This window comes from Oncorhynchus keta, unplaced genomic scaffold (genome assembly GCF_023373465.1).
Source record: "Oncorhynchus keta strain PuntledgeMale-10-30-2019 unplaced genomic scaffold, Oket_V2 Un_contig_16716_pilon_pilon, whole genome shotgun sequence".
NCBI classification, from domain to species: domain Eukaryota; kingdom Metazoa; phylum Chordata; class Actinopteri; order Salmoniformes; family Salmonidae; genus Oncorhynchus; species Oncorhynchus keta.
The window spans coordinates 82199-89183 of record NW_026280075.1 but is presented as its reverse complement, the minus strand read 5'-3'; the positions used below and the strand labels follow the sequence as shown (position 1 = coordinate 89183).

General features: G+C 47.2%; 1 long non-coding RNA gene across 6 annotated transcripts; it reads left to right on the top strand.

The window, feature by feature from the left end:
* Positions 1-4168: 4168 nt before the first annotated feature.
* LOC127919446 (uncharacterized) lies at positions 4169-6838 on the top strand. 6 transcript variants are annotated; one of them, XR_008102992.1, is made up of 4 exons: positions 4169-4604; positions 4729-4976; positions 5039-5097; positions 5157-6838. It is a non-coding gene; the product is annotated as an uncharacterized LOC127919446 (long non-coding RNA). The 6 variants fall into 6 exon arrangements; XR_008102994.1 differs by lacking the exon at positions 5039-5097 and having other exon boundaries at positions 4169-4542; positions 5098-6838; XR_008102996.1 differs by lacking the exon at positions 5039-5097 and having other exon boundaries at positions 5222-6838.
* Positions 6839-6985: the final 147 nt, after the last annotated feature.

The following is a 6985-nucleotide window of genomic DNA, read 5'->3' as shown; positions in this document are numbered from 1 at the left end:
CTGCAACGATACACCATCCCATCTGGTTTGGCCTTAACCAACATGGCTACCACAGCATTCTGCAGCGATACACCATCCCATCTGGTTTGGCCTTAACCAGCATGGCTACCACAGCATTCTGCAACCATCCCATCTGGTTTGGCCTTAACCAGCATACACCATCTGCCATCTGGTTTGGCCTTAACCAACATGGCTACCACAGCATTCTGCAGCGATTCTGCACGCCATCCCATCTGGTTTGGCCTTAACCAGCATGGCCACCACAGCATTCTGCAACGATACACCATCCCATCTGGTTTGGCCTTAACCAGCATGGCTACCACAGCATTCTGCAGCGATACGCCATCCCATCTGGTTTGGCCTTAACCAGCATGGCTACCACAGCATTCTGCAGCGATACACCATCCCATCTGGTTTGGCCTTAACCAGCATGGCTACCACAGCATTCTGCAACGATACCCCATCCCATCTGGTTTGGCCTTAACCAGCATGGCTACCACAGCATTCTGCAACGATACGCCATCCCATCTGGTTTGGCCTTAACCAGCATGGCTACCACAGCATTCTGCAGCGATACACCATCCCATCTGGTTTGGCCTTAACCAGCATGGCTACCACAGCATTCTGCAACGATACACCCATCTGGTTTGGCCTTAACCAGCATGGCTACCACAGCATTCTGCAGCGATACACCATCCCATCTGGTTTGGCCTTAACCAGCATGGCTACCACAGCATTCTGCAACGATACGCCATCCCATCTGGTTTGGCCTTAACCAGCATGGCTACCACAGCATTCTGCAGCGATCCCACTGGTTTGGCCATCCCATCTGGTTCCCATCTGGTTTGGCCTTAACCAGCATGGCTACCACAGCATTCTGCAGCGATACACCATCCCATCTGGTTTGGCCTTAACCAACATGGCTACCTGCACAGGTTTGGCATTCTTCTGCAGCGATACGGTTGGCCTTATCCCATCTGGTTTCTGGTTTGGCCTTAACCAGCATGGCTACCACAGCATTCTGCAGCGATACACCATCCCATCTGGTTTGGCCTTAACCAGCATGGCTACCACAGCATACACCATCCCATCTGGTTTGGCCTTAACCAGCATGGCTACCACAGCATTCTGCACACCATCCCATCTGGTTTGGCCTTAACCAGCATGGCTACCACAGCATTCTGCAACGATACACCATCCCATCTGGTTTGGCCTTAACCAGCATGGCTACCACAGCATTCTGCAGCGATACACCATCCCATCTGGTTTGGCCTTAACCAGCATGGCTACCACAGCATTCTGCAACGATACACCATCCCATCTGGTTTGGCCTTAACCAGCATGGCCACCACAGCATTCTGCAACGATACACCCATCTGGTTTGGCAGCGCATTCTGCACACCCATCCCATCTGGTTTGGCCTTAACCAGCATGGCTACCACAGCATTCTGCAACGATACACCATCCCATCTGGTTTGGCCTTAACCAGCATGGCTACAGCATTCTGCAGCATTCTGGTTTGGCCTTAACCAGCATGGCTACCACAGCATTCTGCCATCCCATCTGGTTTGGCCTTAACCAACATGGCTACCACAGCATTCTGCAGCGATACACCATCCCATCTGGTTTGGCCTTAACCAGCATGGCTACCACAGCATTCTGCAGCGATACGCCATCCCATCTGGTTTGGCCTTAACCAGCATGGCTACCACAGCATTCTGCAACGATACACCATCCCATCTGGTTTGGCCTTAACCAGCATGGCTACCACAGCATTCTGCAACGATACGCCATCCCATCTGGTTTGGCCTTAACCAGCATGGCCACCACAGCATTCTGCAACGATACACCATCCCATCTGGTTTGGCCTTAACCAGCATGGCTACCACAGCATTCTGCAACGATACGCCATCCCATCTGGTTTGGCCTTAACCAGCATGGCTACCACAGCATTCTGCAGAGATACTCCATCCCATCTGGTTTGGCCTTAACCAGCATGGCTACCACAGCATTCTGCAACGATACGCCATCCCATCTGGTTTGGCCTTAACCAGCATGGCCACCACAGCATTCTGCAGCGATACACCATCCCATCTGGTTTGGCCTTAACCAGCATGGCCACCACAGCATTCTGGCCTTAACGATACACCATCCCATCTGGTTTGGCCTTAACCAGCATGGCTACCACAGCATTCTGCAGCGATACACCATCCCATCTGGTTTGGCCTTAACCAGCATGGCTACCACAGCATTCTGCAGCGATACACCATCCCATCTGGTTTGGCCTTAACCAGCATGGCTACCACAGCATTCTGCAGAGATACACCATCCCATCTGGTTTGGCCTTAACCAGCATGGCCACCACAGCATTCTGCAACGATACACCATCCCATCTGGTTTGGCCTTAACCAACATGGCTACCACAGCATTCTGCAGCGATACACCATCCCATCTGGTTTGGCCTTAACCAGCATGGCTACCACAGCATTCTGCAGCGATACACCATCCCATCTGGTTTGGCCTTAACCAGCATGGCTACCACAGCATTCTGCAGCGATACACCATCCCATCTGGTTTGGCCTTAACCAGCATGGCTACCACAGCATTCTGCAGCGATACACCATCCCATCTGGTTTGGCCTTAACCAGCATGGCCACCACAGCATTCTGCAACGATACACCATCCCATCTGGTTTGGCCTTAACCAACATGGCTACCACAGCATTCTGCAGCGATACACCATCCCATCTGGTTTGGCCTTAACCAGCATGGCTACCACAGCATTCTGCAACGATACACCATCCCATCTGGTTTGGCCTTAACCAGCATGGCTACCACAGCATTCTGCAGCGATACACCATCCCATCTGGTTTGGCCTTAACCAGCATAGCTACCACAGCATTCTGCAACGATACACCATCCCATCTGGTTTGCTCGACTATCATTTGTTTTCAACAGGACAATGACCCAACACACCTCCAGGCTGTGTAAGGGCTATTTGACCAAGAAGGAGAGTGATGGAGGGCTGCATCAGATGCCCTGGCCTCCACAAACATCCAACCTCAACCCAATTGAGATGGTTTGGGATGAGTTGGACCGCAGAGTGAAGGAAAAGCAGCCAACAAAGTGCTCAGCATATGTGGGAACTCCTTCAAGACTGTTGGAAAAGCATTCCTGGTGAAGCTGGTTAAGAGAATGCCAAGAGTGTGAAAAGCTGTCATCAAGGCGAATGATGGCTACTTTGAAGAATCTAAAATATATTTTGAGTTGTTTATTTTATGGTTTTGATGTCATCACTATTATTCTAAAATGTAGAAAATAGTACAAAATAAAGAAAAACCCAAACTTGTCAAAACTTTTGACTGGTACTGTAGATGTGTGGGACATAGATCTGACAGATATAGATGTGTGGGACATAGATCTCACAGATATAGATGTGTGGGACATGGATCTGATAGATAAAGATGTGTGGGACATGGATCTGACAGATATAGATGTGTGGGACATGGATCTGACAGATATAGATGTGTGGGACATGGATCTGACAGATATAGATGTGTGGGACATGGATCTGACAGATATAGATGTGTGGGACATGGATCTGATAGATAAAGATGTGTGGGACATGGATCTGACAGATATAGATGTTTGGGACATAGATCTGACAGATATAGATGTGTGGGACATAGATCTGACAGATATAGATGTGTGGGACATAGATCTGACAGATATAGATGTGTGGGACATAGATCTGACAGATATAGATGTGTGGGACATGGATCTGACAGATATAGATGTGTGGGACATAGATCTGACAGATATAGATGTGTGGGACATAGATCTGACAGATATAGATGTGTGGGACATAGATCTGACAGATATAGATGTGTGGGACATAGATCTGACAGATATAGATGTGTGGGACATAGATCTGACAGATATAGATGTGTGGGTCTGACAGATAGATGTGTGGGACATAGATCTAACAGATATAGATGTGTGGGACATAGATCTGATAGATGTGCTCTCTCTCCTCTCAGGCCAGCAGACAGCAGGGGGTACAGGAGGGGAACATAGAGGCTGACGCACAGGTAAGAGGGAGAGTGTGTGTGTGTGTGTGTGTGTGTGTGTGTGTGTGTGTGTGTGTGTGTGTGTGTGTGTGTGTGTGTGTGTGTGTGTGTGTGTGTGTGTGTGTGTGTGTGTGTGTGTGTGTGAGAGGGAGAGAGAGAATCACATGTCTATCTCTGAAATATGTGATAGTAATCAGATTTACTGCTCAGTCACAATGCCTTCTTTGACTTGTGTTCTGCTCAGGGGTGTGTGACAAAGTGTCTGACGGTTATGTGTGTGTAGAAAAACACTCCCCACACAGCCTTGTGTAAGCGTGTGTGTGTTGGTGTGTGAGGGGAGAGACAGAAGGTGTGTTGATAGTGATACCCAGTGTTGAATGCTGCCATCTAGTGGTCATACTGAGACAGAAGGTGTGTTGATAGTGATACCCAGTGTTGAATGCTGCCATCTAGTGGTCATACTGAGACAGAAGGTGTGTTGATAGTGATACCCAGTGTTGAATGCTGCCATCTAGTGGTCATACTGAGACAGAAGGTGTGTTGATAGTGATACCCAGTGCTAAATGCTGCCATCTAGTGGTCATACTGAGACAGAAGGTGTGTTGATAGTGATACCCAGTGTTGAATGTTGCCATCTAGTGGTCATACTGAGACAGAAGGTGTGTTGATAGTGATACCCAGTGCTGAATGCTGCCATCTAGTGGTCATACTGAGACAGAAGGTGTGTTGATAGTGATACCCAGTGTTGAATGCTGCCATCTAGTGGTCATACTGAGACAGAAGGTGTGTTGATAGTGATACCCAGTGTTGAATGCTGCCATCTAGTGGTCATACTGAGACAGAAGGTGTGTTGATAGTGATACCCAGTGCTGAATGCTGCCATCTAGTGGTCATACTGAGACAGAAGGTGTGTTGATAGTGATACCCAGTGTTGAATGTTGCCATCTAGTGGTCATACTGAGACAGAAGGTGTGTTGATAGTGATACCCAGTGCTGAATGCTGCCATCTAGTGGTCATACTGAGACAGGTGTGTTGATAGTGATACCCAGTGCTGAATGCTGCCATCTAGTGGTCATACAGAGACAGAAGGTGTGTTGATAGTGATACCCAGTGCTGAATGCTGCCATCTAGTGGTCATACTGAGACAGAAGGTGTGTTGATAGTGATACCCAGTGCTGAATGCTGCCATCTAGTGGTCATACTGAGACAGAAGGTGTGTTGATAGTGATACCCAGTGTTGAATGCTGCCATCTAGTGGTCATATATGTTTTTATTTCACCTTTATTTAACCAGGTAGGCTAGTTGAGAACAAGTTCTCATTTACAACTGTGACCTGGCCAAGATAAAGCAAAGCAGTGCAACACAAACAACACAGAGTTACAGATGGAATAAACAATAAACAAGTCAATAACACAATAGAAGAAAAATAAAGTCTATATACAGTGTCTGCAAATGGAGGTAAGGCAATAAATAGGCCATAGTAGTGAAGTATTTACAATTTAGCAAATTAACACTGGAGTTATAGATGAGCAGATGATGATGTGCAAGTAGAAATACTGGTGTGCAAAAGAGCAGAAAGTAAATTAAAACAATATGGGGATGAGGTAGGTAGATTGGGTGGGCTATTTACAGATGGGCTATGTACAGCTGCAGCGATCGGTTAGCTGATGTTTAAAGCTAGTGAGGGAGATATGAGTCTCCAGCTTCAGCGATTTTTGCAATTCGTTTCAGTCATTGGCAGCAGAGAACTGGAAGGAAAGGCAGCCAAAGGAGGAATTGTCTATGGGGATGACCAGTGAGATATACCTGCTGGAGCGTGTGCTACGGGTGGGTGTTGTTATCGTGACCAGTGAACTGAGATAAGGCGGAGCTTTACCTAGCATAGACTTATAGGTGACCTTGAGCCAATGGGTTTGGCGACGAATATGTAGCGAAGGCCAGCCGACTAGAGCATACAGGTCGCAGTGGTGGGTGGTATAAGGTGCTTTAGTAACAAAACGGATTGCACTGTGATAAACTGCATCCAGTTTGCTGAGTAGAGTGTTGGAGGCTATTTTATAAATGACATCGCAGAAGTCGAGGATCGGTAGGATGGTCAGTTTTACGAGGGTATGTTTGGCAGCATGAGTGAAGGATGCTTTGTTGCGAAATAGGAAGCCAATTCTAGATTTAACTTTGGATTGGAGATGTTTGATATGGGTCTGGAAGGAGAGTTTACAGTCTAACCAGACACCTAGGTATTTATAGTTGTCCACGTATTCTAAGTCAGAGCCGTCCAGAGTGGTGATGCTGGACGGGCGGGCAGGTGTGGGCAGCAATCGGTTGAAGAGAATGCATTTAGTTTTACTAGCATTTAAAAGCAGTTGGAGGCCACGGAAGGAGAGTTGTATGGCATTGAAGCTCGTCTGGAGGTTAGTTAACACAGTGTCTAAAGAAGGGCCAGAAGTAAACAGAATGGTGTCGTCTGCGTAGAGGTGGATCAGACTCACCAGCAGCAAGAGCGACATCATTGATGTATACAGAGAAGAGAGTCGGCCTGAGAATTGAACCCTGTGGCACCCCCATAGAGACTGCCAGAGGTCCGGACAACAGGCCATCCGATTTGACACACTGAACTCTATCAGAGAAGTAGTTGGTGAACCAGGCGAGGCAGTCATTTGAGAAACCAAGGCTGTTGAGTCTGCCGATAAGAATGTGGAGTCAATCAATTGAAGGACTGTCATGTACAGAATGATGTGTATTTACAACAGGTGGTGGTATACAGAATCAAACTAAAACTCCCCAAATCAAGTCAAATCAAGTCAAATACAAAGTCAAGTCTGTTTCAGTTAAGCAACAATGTATTTAACCTCAATGTAAAGTCAATGTATTTAACCTCAATGTAAAGTCGATGTATTTAACCTCAATGTAAAGTC